This window comes from Miscanthus floridulus, chromosome 15 (assembly GCF_019320115.1).
Source record: "Miscanthus floridulus cultivar M001 chromosome 15, ASM1932011v1, whole genome shotgun sequence".
NCBI lineage: Eukaryota > Viridiplantae > Streptophyta > Magnoliopsida > Poales > Poaceae > Miscanthus > Miscanthus floridulus.
Window position 1 is genome coordinate 35,882,770 of NC_089594.1, and position 21,697 is coordinate 35,904,466.

Consider the following 21,697-nt stretch of genomic DNA (forward strand, 5'->3'; position numbering starts at 1 on the left):
AGCCCACACCTGTGGTCAACATGGTGGCTCTCCGCCAGCTTTCGGATGATCCCTCTCTCCCAACCGAATCTCTTCATAACGTTCTGGATGAGGGTCCCGATGACTATTCCGAGGGCTCGACCCAGACTGAGCTGAGCTGTCCTGCTTTCCCTCTGGGGTTCGGGGGTGTGATTTTCCACGTCAGCCACGATAGCGTCTCCAAGGACACCGAAACCGCTGAAGAGCGCGTGGCTCGTCTAGCGTGGAACGCCGATCGCCAACGTCGCCGAGATGCAGAAGCAGCCCAAGAGGCCATGAGGATGGTCACAGTCTGCCCCGCCATCAACGTAATCTAGAGGAGGTCGAGAAGGCCATGAGCGTGGGCAACCAGCCAGTTTACCAAACTCCAAGAGCTAATCTGGCCATCGCGTTCAACGAGCTTGACAAACTTCCTCACAATCCAGAGGTCGAGAAGGTTTGAGCGCATATCATAGCGGTGTAGGTCCAAGTCAACAAGTTCTAAAATGATGCCTTGTCTTATTCCATCGCATCAGCTCGAAGCCACCGCTCTCATCGGGACAGAGGAGGCCAGCACCATGGCGCCGAGGGCCCCTGACTTCAGGCTGGGGGTCCCTACCTCTATAGAGGATCCAGAGGCAACCATGAGGCTCATTCACTCCACGACGGCCGTCCACTGCGCCCCCAGGGAGGTCGGGGCGGCAATTGCAACCAGGAGGTCAATCAACCCCCCTCTCGCGACCTTCGTGACCACATCAATGCTGGCACAGATGTCCGCGGTCGCATCAAGAATAGTAGGGCCACACTATCATGTAGAGATGGAGCATCACCAGCAATTTGATGCCGAACATGAGGGATTTACTGCCCGTCAAGCTCCGCTTCCCGCCAGCACATCAGGACTTCGCCCCTTCACAGAAAGGCTCCAAGTTGTTCGGTGGCCTGTGGGCTTCAAGGTCCTTGGTGTTAATGCCTATGATGGAAAGGCCAACCCCGCTCAGTGGCTAACTCTATACGAGATCGCAGTGAGAGCTATAGGCGGAGATGAGGACATCATGGCTAACTATCTGCCTATCATGCTTACTAAGTATGCGAATAACTGGCTCCTTAGCCTATGGGAGAACTCCATTCGATCTTGGGATGACCTCAAGAAAGCCTTCACCGACAACTATATGGCTACGTGCGAACAGCCCGGCACCAAGTTCGACCTAGAGAAGCTTCATCAGTATCCCAAGGAATCCCTGCGTGACTTCATCAGGCGCTTCTCGGAGACAAGAAACTCTGTTCCTAACATCTCCGATGCCAAGGCCATCGCTGCCTTTACCAAAGGGCCCCGGCACGAGCAACTTTGTGGCAAGCTGTACCGCAAGAGGCCTACAACCATCGATGAACTGATACAAATGGAAAATGGATATGCTGACGTCAAGGAAGCTGAACGGGCTGCCCGCTCTGCTCACCATCAACGCCACGACGATGACCATTGTGACGACAGGCACTATGACGACCGCGATCGTCACCGTGACGACCAAGACCGCCGCGATGACCGTGACCGCCGTCACGATGACCGCGAGTCCCGGCATGACGACCGCCTAGATAGCTCAAGAGGTAGACAAGGCCGCCATCGCTGGCCTAGTAACTCCATCAACACCATCAACTCCCGTGCTAAGCGCATCTATGATGCTGATTTTGGCAAGTTGCTAGATGGCCCATGCCCTATCCACAAGGATGGCAAACACACCATGTAGGAATGCAGAGGCCTGAAGACAGCGCTCGGTGGCGAATCATCAAAAAGGCCACAGCGCGACAACGATGAGACCGAAGACGGTCAAGGTGGAGAACGAGGCAAGAATAAGGGTCCAACCTATCAGGACCCCACCAAGACCGTCGCCACCATCTTTGGTGGGAGAGCTATCCCTGAAGACAAGCGCGAGCAGAAGCTTGTAGCCCGACGTGTCATGTCGGTTGCTACATATGATGGCCCCATCACCGATACCAAGTACCTCGACTGGTCGGAGCACCCGATCATGTTCACCAGGGCCGACCAGTGGTCGGACATCCCATATCTAGGGCATTTCCTGCTCGTCTTGGACCCTATTATCAAGGACGTGCACTTTCAGAAGATCCTCATCGATGGAGGGAGCGCCCTCAACATCCTATTTGCTGGATCCCTAGAGGAGCTAGGGATCAAGAAAGAAGACCTTACCCCCATGGACTCTCTGTTCTGGGGGATCATTCCCAGTAAAGCATCCCTGCCTCTGGGACAGATTACACTGTCAGTACAATTCGGCACCGCTAAGCACTTCCACGTCGACTACATTAACTTCCTGGTTGCCGATTTCAACACGGCATACCACGCCATCTTGGCTGACCAGCCCTTGCCAAGTTTATGGCCATACCGCACTACACGTATTTGGTGCTGAAGATGCCGACCGAGCAGGGGGTCCTCTCCCTGCGCTCCAACCTCGACGTCGCCTACTCCTGTGAGAAGGAAAGCTTCATGCTCGCCGAGGCTACTGACATCTCCATCCGCATGCAGGATTTTCTTGCGTCTTCGCGACAGATTTCCCCACAGGACCTGGAGATCTCAAACATGGAAGCCACCCGGGTGAAAGGTCCTTGTGTGGTTTTGGTAATTGAGTGACAACCCTAGGTGGACTAATTGTGTTTATGTGAGATACACGGGTGATTAGTCCACAAGTACATGTGTGTGAGCAACATATGCCGTGAAGGTGAAAATGGTTTGGAGATGTTGCAAAGCTCACACATGTGATGATGAAGGAGCTTATTGCACATGAGACATAACATTGAGTCATGTGATCAAGGTGGAGAAGATCAAGACAAGACTTGGCTTGATGGACCGGTTGCAAGCGTGAAGGGCAAGTCGGAGGCTTTGGAGCGATGGACCGCGTGGCGGTGAAGCTTGAGCAAGACTTGGCGCCGATGGACGAAGGCAACGGTGAAAAGCAAGTGAAGTCAAAATTGATGAACCAATATGATCATGTGATTATATGAAGTGGATCATATCATTGTTGATCATGTTGGTGCATGTGTTGCATCGACATTGGAGGAGATGGAATGGAATGCGCAAGGCAAAGGTATAACCTAGGGCATTTCATTTCACCAGTCATAGGTGTGTAGAGAAGTTGATGACCGGGTTTAGGATAGATGGCCATACTATCAAGAGGGGCAAACTTGTTTGCATATCGGTCATCTAGTGCCACTTGAGTGATCTAACTTTGCATCATCGCTAGGATCGAGTGGCGTGGCAAGTTGAGTGACTAATCCTTTGGAAAATGTTTGTGAAAATCTAACACACATACACATGGTGGTGCACACTTGGTGGTGTTGGCACATTTGCAAAGGAGAAGTTAGAGTTGTTGTGAATCAACTTAGAGAAGAGAAAAAGGTTTTTCGATGTACTCCAAACTATAGGATGGTCCTTGGATTGGAATACTGCTTTGATCCATTGTGATTTGGATCAAGTATGCATATGGGATGTGTATCCCTTTGAGTAAGCTTTCCAAAATGTCCAAGATCATCAAAATCAGAGTTCGGAGCTAAGAGTTATAGCCGTTTTAGCGCTGAAAGGTCTATGACCGGACGTTGGCGCGAAAAACGACCGGACGCTCAGGGTCTGCGTCCGGTCAGCACCTGCGAGTCCGGTCACAGCGTTCGGTCAGTGTTTTTAGCATGTCCAGAAGCGACCGAACGCTGGGAGAGTCTGGTCAGTGATGACCGGACACGTCCGGTCGCTGAAAAACATCGCTAGAACCTCTCTGTAAATGACCAGACACTGGGAGAGGAGCGTCCGGTCATTATGACCTGCGCATTCGGTCAGTGCGCGTTTTGCCCAGTGAAGGGGTAATGGTTATTTTAGCCCTTGGGGCTATAAAAGGAGTGTGTGGCCGGCTTTGGGCTGGTTGCTGAGCACCCTCACGCCTATGTGGCTTGTGTAGGAGTGCTTGGATGCCCTCTAACTCACTTGTGCTTGCAAGAGTGTGAATCGATTGCGAGTTATTGTGATTCTAGTGCGTTGCATTGTGAGACTGCATCGAGTGGTACTAGGTGATCGAGTTGCAAGCCAGTGGTGCTTGTTACTCTTGGAGGTTGCTACCTCCTAGACGGCTTGGTGGTGGTCTCCGTCGAAGCCCGCAAGAAACTTGTGCGGTGCTCCGGAGAAGAGCATTGTGAGGGGCATTGTGCTCGCCCCGTGGGAGCCACGAAGAGCAACTCTAGTTGAGCGTATCATTGAGCTACCCTCACTTTTAGGGTAGGTTCTTGTGGTGCCCGACATGCGTGCTTAGCGGGTGATGCCAATTAGCCGCCGAACCACCAAGTGAGCGGTCGACACAACGGGGACGTAGCGTGTTGGCAAGCACGTGAACCTTGGGAAAAAATCACCGTGTCAACCTTGTTCTTCCCGTTGTTTTGCAATCCCCTTACACAAGCTTGTGATTACTTTTATATACATTGTGCTTGTGTAGTTGCTCTTGTAATTATTTAGCTTGTGTAGCTCACTAGTTACCTTCTTGCTTGTGTAGCATAGAAGTAGCTCCCATACATGGCTAATTTGGTTTGTGTAACCTTGTTAGTCACTTTGCTTAGTTTGTGTAGCTAAGTATTTGCGCTCTCTAATTTGGCATTGGTTGCCTTGGTATTGAGCATTGCTAGTGAGCTTAGTTGGCTTTGTGCTTTTGCTTACTAGCATGTGTAGGAGCTCCCTCATTGCTTGAAATACTAGTGGCATAGGTTTGTGTGACCTTGCTCCTAGAATTGGTTAGGTGAGCTCTAGTTAGCCCGGCACCTTTGTTGCTTAATTAGGATCTTTGCAAGGTGCTAGAGAACATAGATAGAGGGGTGTAGTCTTGGCTAGACCGATAGTTTTAATTCTGCACTTATTTCGGTTAGCCAACGCGATTAAATTTTAGAAATGACTATTCACCCCCCTCTAGTCGTCATCTCGACCCTACACCGGGCCTCAACCAAGTCCAAGGAGGTGAAGGAAGTGGTCCTCGTCCCCGGCGACCAATCCAAGACTGCTCGGATCGGGGCCGACCTCGACCCCTAATAGGAAGACGCACTCGTCAGCTTCCTACGGGAGCATGTTGACAAGTTCGCATGAAAACCGGTGGACATGCCTAACGTGCCTCAGGAGGTGATCGAACACTCCTTAAATGTCTCAGCGACCGCCAAGCCGATCAAGCAGAAGCTTCGATGATTTGCGTGGGACAAAAAGGAAGCCATTAGGGTAGAAATAACCCAGCTATTAGCTGCCGGTTTTATCAAAGAGGTGTATCATCCGGAGTGGTTAGCCAATCTAGTTCTTGTAAGAAAAAAGAATAAAGAATGGAGAATGTGCGTGAATTACACCGATCTCAACAAACACTACCCTAGAGACCCCTTCAGGTTACCTCATATTGATGAGGTCATTGACTCTATAGCTGGTTGCGAGCTCCTGTGCTTTTTAGACTGCTACTCTGGTTATCACCAGATCGCGCTAAAGGAAGAAGACCAGATCAAGACGTCATTCATTATGCCCTTAGGCGCCTACTGTTACACGACCATGTCCTTTGGGCTCAAGAACGTAGGTGCGACTTATCAAAGAGCCATCCAGCACTGCCTCAAGGACCAGATCGGGAAGAACATCGATGCCTACATCGATGATGTGGTGGTAAAGACTAAGACTGCCGACACTCTCATCGCCGACCTCACTGAAGTTTTCAAAGCCCTGAAAGTGTACCTATGTAAGCTGAACCCCACCAAGTGCATTTTTGGTGTTTCGTCTGGTATCCTGCTAGGCAACATCGTCAGTCGCCATGACATCGAAGCCAACCCAGAGAAGATAGCATCAGTGACCAACATGAAGCCTCCGACCTATGTCAAGGATGTCTAGAAGCTAACGGGGTGCATGGCGACCTTAAGTCGTTTCATATCTCCTCTAGGCAAAAAGGGACTCCCCTTCTTTAAGCTACTTAAGTCTCAAGAGAAATTTGTCTGGTCGGAGGACACTGACAAGGCATTCACCGAGCTCAAGCGATTTCTCACCACACCTCCGATCATGACCGCCCCCCAAAAGGACAAAACTCTGCTAATCTACATCGCAGCAACCAACCGGATAGTCAGCACCACCATCGTTGTTGAACGAGAAGAGGCCGGACATGCATACAAAGTCCAGCGCCCAGTCTACTTCATCAGCAAGGTCTTAAACAAGTCCAAGACTCACTATCCCTAGGTCCAGAAGTTGCTATATGCCATCATAATCACGTCCTGGAAGCTTTGTCACTACTTTGACGCCTACCACATAGCGGTAGTCACTGAGCACCCACTCAGCGATATCCTTTGAAACAAGGAAGCTAGTGGCTGCATCATTAAATGGGCAGTTGAGCTTGGCACCTATACCATTGACTTTGAGCCTCACCACACGATCAAGTCACAAGCGCTCGTCGACTTCATTGCCGAGTGGACGGATATGCAGACCCCCATCTCGATCGACCACCCTAAGCATTGGACAATGTACTTCGATGGGTCTCTCAACCTCGACGGGGCTAGGGCAGGCGTGTTTTTCATCTTGTCGTCAGGGGATAAGCTTCGATACGTTCTCCGTTTACACTTCTGAGCTTCCAACAATACCACCGAATATGAGGTGGCACTTCATGGTCTTCATATAGCTATTGAGCTCGGCGTTAAGTGCCTCCAGGTATACGGCGACTACGCCCTTGTTATCAATCAGCCCAACAAGGATTGGAATTGCTCCAACGAGAAGATGGACGCTTACTGCGCCGCGATAAGAAAGTTAGAAGACAAGTTCTACGGTCTCGAGTACCACCATGTGGTCTGGGCTGACAATCAAGCAGCCGATGAGCTGTCAAAGTTAGGGTCGACCCGGGCCAAAGTTCCCGCCAGAGTGTTCATCCAGGACCTTGTGACGCCATCCATCAAGCAGGGGCAAGCATGCATTGAAGAAAAGCCACCAGCTGAGTCGTTAGTCGTAGTGGTCCCTAGCCCGAGCAGTGACTGAAGGGAACCTTTCATCAAATACCTCACCACCGCAGATGTCCCAGCCGACCACACAGAGAGAGAATGCCTCACTCATCGCAGCAAGCATTATGTCCTAATTGAAGGGAAGTTATATCACAAGAATGCCAAGGGTGAGCTACTTTAGAAGTGCGTCTTTGTGGAGGAGGGCAAAAAGATACTCAAGGAGATCCACGGCGACACTTGCAGCAATCACGCAGCCTCTAGAACACTAGTTGGTAAAGCCTTTCGAGCTAGTTTTTATTGGCCTTCTGTAGTCGTCGACGCTGAGGCCATCATTCGCCGGTGCGAGAATTGTTAGTTTTTTGCTAAGCAAACCCACGTCCTGGCCTAGGCCTTGCAAGCGATTCCTGCATCTTGGCCCTTCGCATGCTAGGGACTCGACATGATTGGACCCTTCAAGCCCATGCCGGGAGGCTTTCGCTGGGTCTATGTCTGCATTGACAAATTATCCAAGTGGATCAAATATAAACCCTTGGTCCAAGCTATAGTGAAGAAGGCGGTCGAGCTGCTTGACAACATTATTCATCGGTTCGGCCTTCCGAACAGCATCATCACTGACCTAGGGTCCATGTTCACTGGCGCTGATTTCTGGGACTTCTACGATAAAAGATGCATCTCAGTTAAGTACGTCTCAGTCACGCACCCTAGGGCTAATGGCCAAGTTGAACACGCCAATGGCATGATTCTCGATGCACTGAAGAAAAGGCTCTACATGAACGAGCAGAAGCACCCCAGCAAGTGGCTCTAGGAATTGCCAGTTGTGGTCTGGGGGCTAAGGACCTAGCCCTGTTGCAACAATGGCGTCTCCACGTACTTCATGGTGTTTGGCTCCGAGGCTGTTTTGACAGCCAATGTCGCTTTTCGAGCTCCCAGGGTGGAGAACTACAACGAAGAAATCTCTGACCAAGCTTGGCTCGTTGAGTTGGACTATCTAGAAGAGGAGCGCTTAGTTTTGTGCATCCGAACAGCGAAATACCTTGATAGTGTGTGAAGATATTACAACCGCAACGTCAATGATCAGTTCTTCATGGTTGGAGATTTAGTGCTCCGCAAGAAGTAGAAGACTGACGAGATACACAAGCTATCTTCACCCTGGGAAGGACCCTTTATCGTCAAAGGCGGTCACCCGACCAGGTTCCTACAGGCTATGCGACATGGATGAAAGAGATGTCCCAAATTCTTGGCACATAGATCTCCTTAGGCGTTTCTACCCTTGAAGGGTCTCTTTTCAAAGATATGTACCGTTCGTATTCGTGTATTCAATAAAATTTTTGCTCTAATGTCTTTCCATATTGTTATCTCTGTGCTTTTTTCTAAGCAATCATGTTCATGCGTATGACATCTCAAAGACGACACGCCAACCACGCCAAAAGCAAATGCCTGAGCAAACACGTTGACGCTTGGATGCCTCTAGAAATGACCATGTCTCCGACTTCTCCCTGCAAGCGCATGAGCATCCACCCTCTACATAATGGGTGGTCGACAGCGGTTCCTTAGCAACATCTTGTTATTCCCACACGCACACGGCCCCTGTGCCCTACGTTTTGGTTAACAGGCTAGCTAGGGCTGGGGACTCAGCTATACAATATTGCTCGGATGGTTTATATTAAATATAAACACAAATATATCATAAATTGTCAAATACTATCACACAACGTTTCTACATAAGTTTCATCTTAGCTATGGGGCACTACTCCCCCTTCATCGAATAGCTCAACATCTTTGGCTAGCCTCTTTGCCGGCTCGTCCGCATCGTCTTCTAGCTTGGCGATCTTCTCTGTGTCCGTGCCCTGCGCATACCCGGATGCCACCTGTCGGAGGTCCACTAATGGGTAGTGCGATCGTAGCTGCGAGAGTGTGTGGACCATAGCCCCGTGGGCGGCGCTGTGTGCAAACTCCTTGAAGTCCGCCCATGCCGTTCGGCAACTATCCACGACTGATCGTTATGGCCCGTCTCCGAGCACCCGTGCTCCCTCGGGTGGCTCAAGACTGACGTAGTCCAACATAGGCTGGATACCTGTGGTCATCGCCTCTAGCTTTTCATTGTAGGTCTTCACTTGTTCCACAAGTACCTAGAACTATGCCTGGGTTTGGCGTCGCTATTCTACAAACAAGATAGACGTATGACAAGCATGCACTCAGTGCCGCACTAGTCAAAATAGCATGAAGGGCACTAACGTCGAAGATCTTCAGTGTTTTTTTTGACCTTCTCCTCCGCTTTCTCCTTCGCCTCCTGCATCTAGCCAAATGCCTCTTGGGAAAGTCCGAGCTCCATCTCCAGTGCTGTGTATAACAGTTAGATGTCTTACAATGCTGAATATAACTAAAAGCAAAATTACGAGACCTACCTTTCTGTCGATCAGTGCTATGGCTGAGCTGCTCTGCCATCGATTGGCTCTCCATCTCCATTTGCCGATGCTCTGACTCCAACGCTAGAACCCTCACCTCTAGGTCTTCCCTGCGGTGGCGCTCTTGGAGCAGGCGCTCCTAGAGGTCTTTCACCGTCGCTTGTAGGCTTTTGTTCTCCTCCAACACTGGAGACATCGCCTCCAGCTGCCGCCGATGTAGCTCTGACACCTTCATCACATTCTATAGCGAGCAAATAGATTAACAGACTGCACTATTTAAAATACAGAGAAGATCTCTTCAGGGTTACCTCAATATGGCCTATCATCGATGTCATATCGACCCTCAGTTTCTTCGTCTCCGCGGTCGCCTCCACCTCCTCCAGCATCTCAAATTCTTCTCCACGCTAAATGACCATGCGGAGGAGTTTTGACGGCGGGGTGGGCTCTCGCACTATTTCTTCAATTTCCATGGTGGACATCTACTCGCACTGCCGTGATTCCTTTTGGATGCCATCTCGTAGATTCACCGCTAAGATGGGGTTGCGCATTTGCGGTTGCTCTAATGGCGGAGCAGTTGCTGGGCGGAGCGGTGAAGGCGCATAGAAGAAGATGAAGTGGCGGAGAGAAAGTGGGGAATATGCGCCGGGGTTGCGGCACTATTTATAATGGTTCGACCCCTGACCTTCTGCCCTCTAGGGTTTTTGGGAAAACGCACCCACTGCGCCGCATTCCCCTCCGATGTCTTCGCACTTGCCGTGCTGCATTCCCCTCCGATGCCTCCGCACCCCGTTGGGCCACTGAGTGGGACTGGTGGGCTGCTGCGTCACACCATGTCAAATATAGGCTGCTTTTCAATACTAAGTGTGCTACGGCATGATATTTCCTTTTTTCTGACCCTGCTACAAGATATCTTCAAAATCTTCCAGCATGCTCGGGGACTACATGTGTACACGTCATCTTGCGATGACTTTATTTATTTCTACACTGGTTTCCAGCGACATTAGGGACTGGGCCAGCACCTGAAGACTACTACTTTGGACCCTGGCACCACGTGACTACTTCACCTATTGCCAGGCTCGGGGACTAAGTGGGCACACTTCACCTCATGGTGAATGTGCTTATTTTTCGACTTAACCTTTTACAAAGTGCCTAAGTTCCTCCGCGCTGACTAAGTCAAGGACGCTAGGCGTCTAACTTCGATGCCCAGAACCTAAGTGGGCACACTTCATCCAAGATGGAGACTTCAAATTTTTTTATCATGAGCCCCTTACATCCTTCTGGCAAACCTCAGCTTTGAGTAAGTCTGGGCTTCCTCATAGTTGAACTGCTTGAACGCCGTTCCCACTGCTCAGACAACAGCTCAGATGATAGTTCAACTGCTCAGACGCATGTTCAACTGCTTGGATACTCGCTTCAATAGCTCAGCTCCCAGTTAAACTGGTCGGACACCTATTCTTGATGATTAGCAGCAAGTGGACAGCTCAGACAAGCTCAAGACGGCGTGGTTCAGTGGATACAAGGCGCTCGGGGATTAGCTGTGGGGGTATGACCCCTGGTACCCACAGGACAAGACATGATCCGCACCATCAAAGGTGGCCCAGCCCACAAGACTATGCCTGGGTCACGCCATTAGTGGAGGCCCAGCTCACAGGACCGTGCTGTGCAAGGCATAATACCGGTTAGCGTGCCTCACAAGACTACATGAGGATCTCCGATGATCTAGGAGACCTGCTCAGATACAATAGATCTCGAGATATCTGTAACTTCCTATCTTGTAAAACCGATCAGGATAGAAATAACCGATCAGGATAGAAACAACCGATCTGCAACCCTACCCCTCGAGCTATATAAGGTGGGTAGGGACCCCCTCGTTTTCATCGAATCATAAGCAATACAATCCACAAAGACACATGACGTAGGGTATTGTCGATACGGGACCCATGGGGTTTCCCACGGAGAAGAGAGAAGAAGACCTAGTCCAACTAGGATTCCCTACATGTAATCCTACTAGAACTAGTTACACATAATCCTACTAGGATCTCTACTTTGTAACCGACTAGGACTCCCGCCTCTCCTAGACTATATAAAGGAGGGCAGGGGTCCCTAGATCGGCAGCGACAGACATAACCAACATACCTCACAACACAACAAATAACGCAGGGCGCAATATACTATCCACACCAGACTGGACGTAGGTCGTCGTGACTTTCCGGCGTGCCGAACCAGTATAAATCGTTGTCTCCCTGCGTTTACCATCGAGTTCCTGCAAACGTCGATACCCCTCCGAACAAATCACCGTCCCGGGTACTCCCGTGGTGGGTTGTCGGTGGTAAAACATCGACAGCTGGGTCCCTAGATCGGCAGCGATAGACATAACCAACATACCTCACAACACAACAAATAGCACAGGGCACAATATACTATCCACACCAGACTGGACGTAGGACGTCGTGACTTTCCGGCGTGCCGAACCAGTATAAATCGTTGTCTCCCTACGTTTACCATCGAGTTCCTGCAAACGCCGATACCCCTCCGAACAAATCACCGTCCCGGGTACTCCCGTGGCGGGTTGCCGGTGGTAAAACATCGACAGCTGGCGCGCCAGGTAGGGGTTCTCGGCGCTTTGCGTTCAAGAGCTCGGTGGACCTTAAGATCAAGACATGCCGCGACTTTCGTCGGCTCCCGTCGACAACTCGCCGCAGCTCTAGTCGATCTTGTCAACAACTCGCCGTGTTCACACTCATCATCACCATCGTTCGAAGAAGAAAGTCGACCGGTCCTACTCCGATCAACACCAGATGCAGGGTTCTCGGCCTCAACGACCACAGATAGATGTGGCACCCGCACGGGAACCTGTCAAGGAACGCAAGCACTGTAAGGCTACGAACAGCAAGCTTGCAACACGCAGAAACAAGGATTTCCTGCAAAAGTCAACCAAGTCACCGTACAAACCAAAAGGGATTAGCAAGCGTCAATTATGGAAATAGTTTTTGAGCCGCACTCGGATACGACCACCAAGAGTCCAAGACCGAATACAATTGCGTATACGTATACGTTTCAAATTGCTTTGAAGCCACGAGCAAGAGAAGGAAGGAAGCATGCAAGCAAGAAAGCACCACACGGCAAGCAAGTATTCTACCAAAGGAATTACATCACACGTCACCATCCATACGACATGCACATATACAGCTCATCTTCACGTGGATTCAAGTCCAACCCAGAAACAAGTCCTACTCCTACTCGAACAAGCAACAGAAGTTCGTACAAGTCCAGAGCCAATTCTATCCAAGACAAGTACCGAATCAGTGTAGAATAGAGGAATATCATGTTACGACGTCGTACCAAAAGAACTCGACTACATCAAGCGCAGAAGTAGTCCAAGCCTGAAGCGAGCGATCCGTCCGATGACTCTGATCCAGAAACAAATTGTACTGCTACAACTTCGTATACGAATACATCACGGACATGCAAGAAGCTAACAAAGGAAGCAAGCAAGCAAAGCCAAAGGTGTTTGTGCATTGATTTATACATACGACATGCTCATACGAGAGAAGGTCAAGAAATACAAGCTACACGGTCAATAAAGAGAAGACCACCTACAGCAAGCCAACAAGTCACGAGCAAGCAACCAAATTCTGGGAACCCGGCAACACGTTCCGAGTTGTTTCGAGTACTCGACATGATAGTCACTCGTCTGGTTAAACTCATCAGCAAACAACTCAGACGAGCTGTCCGACGACTTCATCATGCTGTTCGACTACATCAAGCAAGTTGTCGACCCATGAGGGTAGCTAAAAGCTAACACCCGAAACAAAAAGCAAAATGGCTGAAAACATGCCTGAGCATCCCGGCCGAGAGCAAAATAGCTGAAAAGACGCTTGAGCCCGCCGATGAGGGTAGCTAAAAGCTAACACCCGAAACAAAAAGCAAAATGGCTGAAAACATGCCTGAGCATCCCGGCCGAGAGCAAAATAGCTGAAAAGACACTTGAGCCCGCCGATGAGGGTAGCTAAAAGCTAACACCCGAAACAAAAAGCAAAATGGCTGAAAACATGCCTGAGCATCCCGGCCGAGAGCAAAATAGCTGAAAAGACGCTTGAGCCCACCGATGAGGGTAGCTAAAAGCTAACACCCGAAACAAAAAGCAAAATGGCTGAAAACATGCCTGAGCATCCCGGCCGAGAGCAAAATAGCTGAAAAGACGCTTAAGCCCGCCGATGAGGGTAGCTAAAAGCTAACACCTAAAACTAGTCGACCGAAATTAAGCTTAAAAAGACCCTCCAGCTCTTCGTTCCGAAAAGCAAGAGGCTCGGGGGCTACATCCAGATAGGAATACTTTTTCCTTAGAAAAGCACAAGCGCCACTCAAGAAAGCACTCGGATGTCGAAGTTTGTCAAGGCAACATTCTATGCCGAGTCGTTTTACATAGCGCAGGTGAAAGGTTGTCAACACAAAGATCTACATCTAACAAGTCATAGCGCGGACAAAGCACTCGACGGATCACAAAAGAGGAAGAAAAGAAAAGTACTCGGAGAAGGCTCGGGGGCTGCGGGATACATAACCCCAAAAAAATTTTTGAAGACAAGAATCTGGACCCTCCAACTTTTGCAAGCAAAAGCAAGAGGCTCGAGCAGCAAGCCGTCCGAGACCAATGATAGCAACCTGTCCGTTCGAATGTCCGACTACTTCAAACACACGAGACGTCCAACCGTGCATCAAGACAGATAACAAGCAAGCCAAGACTGACTACTCGGCCGAGGAGTCCGAGTACTCGGATACGATTTAAGCAAGAAGAACATGCGATCTACATAACAACTCGGATACGGAAGCCAAGCCAAAAAGAGGAAGGCACACAAGAAAACCCAAAGCTACAGGCTAGACAAAAGTACACCGAGTCTGCGCGAACGCAAAAAGTTAAGATGAACTCGGATACGAAGACCTCAGCATGAACGGTACAAAATCAAGATCAACTCAGATACGAAGGACTGACCATGAAGCAAGACGAATGACCAAAGAAGCAGGCAAGGCCAAGGCGTTTGTGCACTATTTATGTATGTGCACGCACGTACATATCAAGGCTCGTACATGATACGTACATTCCTGTCGACAAGCTGTTCTAGCTGGCCAACAAGCAAGCCATCCGACTAGAAGCAAGCAGGCCACTACGACAGCCCGGTAATAGCACAACACTCTCCGAGTACTCCACGACGACGACGGATTCCGGCTACCACTACAACAACCCACCGGCTCCGCCGCGATGCTCAATGACTACCTCGACTACTACTCAAGACCAACAAACTAGTCGGTGATGAATTCCCGATGCTCGACGTGTCTACAACCAACTGCTCGGACGTGGTATCCAACTACTCGTCCGAAATACCCAGCAACTCGGCTGCGGCGATCAACAACGCGGCCACGAACCAAGGGAGCTACATCTATACCATGAGATCGGGAAAAACACGCTCTTGAGAGCTATTTTACTCAGACAAGTCCAGAAACAACCTGGTTTGATCAAAAAAGAACCCTGACAAGGTGCGGCAAGAACCAAGACAAGCTCAGAAAGAACCCAAATTAATAAAAAAAGAACCCCGACAAGGTGCGGCAAGAACCAAGACAAGATCAGAAAGAACCCGGATTGATCAAAAAAGAACCCCGACAAGGTGCGGCAAGGACCAAGACAAGATCAAAAAGAACCCGGATTGAAGAAAAACATCACAGATAAGTTGGGAACAGAAATCAAGACAAAAAAAACTTAGATTGATAAGAAAACAACCCGGATGAGATACATACAAGATCAGAAAGAACCTGGACGAAGTGCAAACAACCTGGAAGAGGTACATCAAGAACCAGAGAAGTCTAGAAACGGCCCGGATGAATAAAAAACAACCCGGATGAGGTACATACAAGATCAAAAAGAACCTGGACGAAGTGCAAACAACCTGGAAGAGGTACATCAAGAACAAGAGAAGTCTAGAAATGACCCGGATGAATAAAAAACAACCCGAATGAGGTACATACAAGTTCAGAAAGAACCTGGACGAAGTGCAAACAACCTGGAAGAGGTACATCAAGAACCAGAGAAGTCTAGAAATGACCTGGATGAATAAAAACAACTCGGAAGAGCATCACGGATTAGTCAAACACTAAGCTCGGGGGCTCGGCATTCGCTTCAACTACGCTCGGGGGCTCGAATTCAAGGATGAAAGACCAAGAATACAAGTACTCAAGACTACAACAAAGACAACACATCAAGACCCTTCATCCGATTTCTATTCTAAAGAAAAGTACTCGGAGAAGGCTCGAGGGCTGCGGGATACATAACCCCAAAAATTTTTTTGAAGACAAGAATCTGGACCCTCCAACTTTTGCAAGCAAAAGCAAGAGGCTCGGGGGCTACACTTAGTGAGTGCAATTTTTACGAAAAATTGCACCCACCGAAAAAGAACTCGGAGCAACCAAGAAGACTAAAGGGACCCTCTGGCTTCTTGTCCCAACAAGCAAGAGGCTCGGGGGCTATACTCACTGAGTGCACTTTTATCCAAAAGTGCACATCAGCCGAAGAAAAGACAAAAAAGACCATCTCAAGGTTTCACTTCAAGAAGAACCTCGAACGGATTTACAATAACTCAACGAAGACCAAGAAGAACAAGAAGGCTTCCGAAGCTCATCCATGAGATGCTCGGGGGCTTGTCGATACGGGACCCATGGGGTTTCCCACGGAGAAGAGAGAAGAAGACCTAGTCCAACTAGGATTCCCTACATGTAATCCTACTAGAACTAGTTACACATAATCCTACTAGGATCTCTACTTTGTAACCGACTAGGACTCCCGCCTCTCCTAGACTATATAAAGGAGGGCAGGGGTCCCTAGATCAGCAGCGACAGACATAACCAACATACCTCACAACACAACAAATAGCGCAGGGCGCAATATACTATCCACACCAGACTGGACGTAGGACGTCGTGACTTTCCGGCGTGCCGAACCAGTATAAATCGTTGTCTCCATGCGTTTACCATCGAGTTCCTGCAAACACCGATACCCCTTCGAACAAATCACCGTCCCGGGTACTCCCGTGGCGGGTTGCCGGTGGTAAAACATCGACAGGTATTACGTCAAGTCGACGGCCCAAACATGTCTAATCGCTGTCTCTCGCGTTCTGTGTCACCATCCGGCTCCCTCACGCGCACCTCCACCGATTCATCTACTATCATGGGCATACCCCTCGGTAGACTGCCGGACATATTTCGTCGACAGAACCTAGGTTGCACAACTCTTTTATGGTAGAGATAGCAACATACCTATAGCAAAATCTAGGTTGTGTATCTAGATAGATTATTTATTGCACATGTTTTGACTAGATAGAAATTAGATGTCATAGTTTTAGAAATGGTTTTTAAGTTGTCTAATTCAACCCCGCTCTTAGACGTCATCGTCCCTTCATGGGTGTAGATCCATAGAATTCATGGAATTGTTGTACGGTGGATCTGCGTGGAGCTTGAAGTGTTTGGATTAAAAGGAGCTATAAATTGGTACCCATAGAAGCTTGAAAAGGAGCTAGAGGTAGAAGATAATAAGAGAAGCCCCTCCTAACTTAATCTTCTAGATCCGACACTGCATAAGATCATCGTATATTACATGCTCACATTATTTTTACATTAAGAGAGACATCATAGGTTACAAGCTCATAGCAAAATACAAAGTGCAACAAAGGTCCAAAGCCCAATCACAAACACAAACAGAAAGTTCCACACGCCCTACAAGCCAGTGCACATGTGGCTCATAAGAGACAAGTAAAAGTTTGAGACTCAATTATTCTCAACTCATTCTCTTCATAGATCTTCATCATCACTAAAACCGCTATAGAGGCACTAACGCTATCCTATTTAGCGGCGCTTACTATAGCAGCCTTAGCTGCGATAGCGGGGAAATATGCAAATTCTTATCGATACGCTGTTGAAAACGCTATAGCGATGCATACTGTTGACACCGTTTTTTGCACGTGTCAAAATGATCAGAGTGGGCTAATCGGCAGGAGGAAAGTTACTGTATACGCTGACAGCCGATGAAAATCAGCTTATAAAGATGGTTGCCGATGAATGGTGGTGATCGATGGAAAGGTTGATTTAGACTCGGGCGTTGCCGATAAGGTTGGAGATGTTATTGTCGATGCCGATGAAGGAAGGCTTGAAAGCTACTGCCGATGAAACAGGAAGTATGCCGATGGAAAGGAGGTCGGTAAGAATTCCATCGTAATTGAGGCGGACAGGAAAATAGATAGGAGTTGATTTCCTTTTCTATATTTGTTAGAGTATGATTCATGTAAGAGTCATGTGTTTCCTTAGATATGGACTTGGTGTCCTAGTCGTATTTGGTTATGTCTCTTTAGATCAGGGTATAAATATAGATTGAGGGGCAATGTAATATATATCAATCAATATCAAAACCAATTTTTACTCCTATTTGCATCTACTTACTTTTCGGCGACTTCGTCAATTTGCATGTTTTTTTTTCTTTTTACGAGTTCTCATTGATTCGGCGAGTTGCATCGCTTCAGCGCGACCTTCGGCGATTCTCGAGTTCCGCGTGAGTACCTCTTGGCCGTGACTTCCGGGCGTATCGCTGTCGTCAGGACCAAAGTGCTCGTATCTTCATCCTTGTCGATTAACAGGTCAAATCGACTGGCACGCTTTGGATATAGATTCAGGTATTAGCCCTTTGTGTTTGCAGATCCATTTTTGCATCAACACATCTTTTGGCACGCTCGGTGGGACAAATCAATCCGATCAATATGTTCAATCCCGAGATCAATTCAGGGAACATTATCGCGGTATCAGAAGAAGATCTTAAGGAAGAGCAGAGGCAGGCCATGGAAAAGGCTATAGAAGAATACAGGCAGCTTTGTCTGAGATCGTTTAGCCTGAACAAGAGTGGACAAGTCATCCAGAAGCAAGATTTGCCGTCGCCTCGGCAGGTTACCTTTGACTCCAATCCTGGTAAACTTCAAGAGATGGTTAATTCTGTAGTAAATCATGCTTTGATTAATCATTCCAATGTGCTGTCCAATTCTGTTCATAATGCTGTGGTTCGAACTCTCAAAGAAAGACAAGCGTCACCGCATTACGTTGGGCCTGCCTATCACCAACCAGAGCCGGCATCTGTCAATACTCCATCGGCTCCCTCGGCCGTTGTGGGTACAGAAGTTACTTCTCCTCCAGTATCGGCAGGCTTACCTAATATTCAATCTACACCGATACGATCAGATCCGGTACTACCAGGAGGACGAGTTCAGCTTAACACAGATCTATCGGCATCAGCTATGTCAGGCCCTGTGTCTTAGAATAGCCAGATTCCTGCTAATTGGTGGGGATATGGTATGCCTCCGGAGTCATCTGCTTTCAATCCTGGGTTACCTCAAGTGTTTGATGCAGTAGGAAAAGCTCATATACCATCGGCTATTTCGTCGATGGCTCAAGTGCCTCAATATGCCACAGCAACTACTGTGCAACCAACTCCAGGAGGTTTCTAGATGCCTTTGGTTCAAACACCCAATTCAAGTCCATCGGCAAGCTTACTGCCGATGCAGCAGAAAGCCCCTGCTATGAGTCAAACTGGGGTTCAGTTCATGCCTCAAGCTGGTTATAATTATCCAACAATGTCAGCAAATTACCAGCCATCGGTAAGTTTTGTACCGATGAGTTCTAATAATGGTTGGTCAGGACAATTACCTGTTCAACATACAGTTCAGCAAAATCAGCAGGTTGCAGGGATTCAACAAGGTCATATGCAAGCTGGTTTCCAGAATCAAGCATCGGCAGCTCAGCCGATGAATCCTTTCCAGCAGGTTAATGGACCACAAGTAACGGCAAATATGCCGATTGCTGGAGATCGTGGGCCACAAAGATATGTGGAGGGATATCAGCAGGTACCTCCTGTAGAAATTCAGCCAGTTCATCAGCAGGAGGCTGATGCTTTTTGGGCCGATAAGATAGCAGAAATTATGAAGGATCAGTTTGGGATAAAGCCCAAGGTCAATACTTATTCTTATCGGACTCCATACCCTCCTGCATATGATTTAATTCCTCTCCCAAATTGGTACAAGGTACCAGATTTCACTAAATTCTCTGGGCAAGATGATACATCAACAATGGAACACGTCAATCGCTTCATTATTCAATGTGGAGAGGCAGCTAGCAGAGATGAATTAAGAGTTCGATTATTTTCATCATCTTTGTCTGGATCAGCATTTACATGGTTCATTTCATTACCACCAAATTCTATTATTACTTGGGCTGATCTAGAAAAACAATTTCATAAGTATTTCTTTGCTGGAATCCATGAAAAGAAGCTTACCGATTTAGTAAAATTGAGACAGCGTAATGATGAATCGGTAGAAAGCTTTGTGCAAAGGCTACGAGATGTAAAAAATAAGTGCTACAGCCTGGTGCTGGATGATCGGCAGCTTGCCGATCTGGCTTTCCAAGGGTTATTACCACATCTTAAAGACAGATATGCTTCTCAGGAGTTTGAAAGCCTCAGTCATCTTGTGCAAAGGATCTCTGATCAAGATACTAGGGTTTTTGAACCTAAAAAGAATTGGAGTAAAAAAGTATCATTTGTTGAAAAAGTAGGAGATTCTGATTCTGATGAAGAACCAGTTATCGGCTTAGCTGAGTGGGTTAAGAATAAAAAGCCGATATCTTGTCCCTTTGGTCAGAAAGAGCCAGAAAAGTTTACCTTTGATATCACCAAGGCCGACAAGATATTTGATCTTCTGCTTCAAGAGGGCCAAATTAAGCTGTCACCTAATCATGTGATCCCATCGGCAGAAGAGTTGAAGAAGATCTTGTACTGCAAATGGCACAATGCAACTTCACACAGTACAAATGAGTGCAAGGTGTTCAGGCAACAGTTACAATCGGCTATTGAATCTGGGAGAATTAAGTTTGGTACTTCCAAGGCCCAGAAGCCGATGAAAATTGATCAACACCCTTTTCCAGCAAATATGTTGGAGGCCAAAGGGAAGACCAAGGTATTGATGTCAGAGGCTGCTGAGAAAAACACATCAGTAGATCCCCAACATCGGATAACTACCGATGATGCAAAAAGTAAGGGTTTGCTGGGAGAAAGCAGTAGTTCCAAAAACCCTCCTCGACCTGGCATTGTGATTACCCATCGAAGGCAGCAGGAGGGTTGGCGTCAGCATAAGGACCGATATCGACAACAGCAAGAAGAGAGACGTCGGGAAGAATGGTATCGGCATAAAGATCATTGGAGGTGCCCGTTTTTCATCCATTGCTGGGAAGAAGGTATTAAATTGCCAACTGTTGAAAATTGCCCTGAGTGCAATGGTTATTATGGGGTCAATCGGTCAGAAAGGAGGTTTCAACCTGGCAATCAGGGTTTATTTATCAATGAGCCGATCAGAGGCAGAGCATCAGTGCATGATCGGCTGGGGGGCAGACTTAGTGTACATGAGAGGCTTGGTAAACGCACTGGATATTTTCCAAGGAATCAAGAGGAGCTTAAGGAGATGGCAAACGCAAGAGTTCCCGATGAAGAAATATTCTACAGGGACCCTAATATATGCCGTGTAGAATCAACTAGGACCTGTTATCAGCCGGTTTAGAAAACCAAGTTTCCTCGATGGTGCCCGGAGGGTCTGACAAAGACATAGAAAAGGAGGATGCAACGTGAGCATCAGGAGGATTTATACCGAGAGGAAAATTCCTCCAATGAGAGGTCTGGTCATCAGCAGTGGCAGGTAAAACACAAAAATAAGGGTCCATCGGTAGATGTTAATATGGTATTCATGTTGCCGATGGAGTTTTTGGCACTATCTGATAATGAGGAAGAAGTTGTTCTCTCTGATCAAGTAGCTCAGTTGACACTAGATCCAATGATGGCTGTTTTTGAGAAACCTACCGATGACGAGAGACAGCATCTTAAGGCTTTGTTTGTGAAAGGTAGAGTTGATGGGCAACCTGTATCTAAGATACTTATCGACGGAGGGGCTGCGATTAATATTATGCCTTATGTGATGTATCGGAAACTTGGTAAGGGAGATCAAGACTTGACCAAAACCGATATGATGCTGAAGGATTTTGAAGGCAATGTGTCACCGGCTAAAGGGGCAGTATGCGTTGAATTGACCATCGGCAACAAAACCTTGCCGACGACGTTCTTTGTTATTAATGGCAAGGGTGCATATAATCTGCTTCTAGGGAGGGATTGGATTCATGCTAATTGTTGTGTTCCTTCTACAATGCATCAATGCCTCGTACAGTGGATTGGGGATAAGATTGAGTTTGTCCCT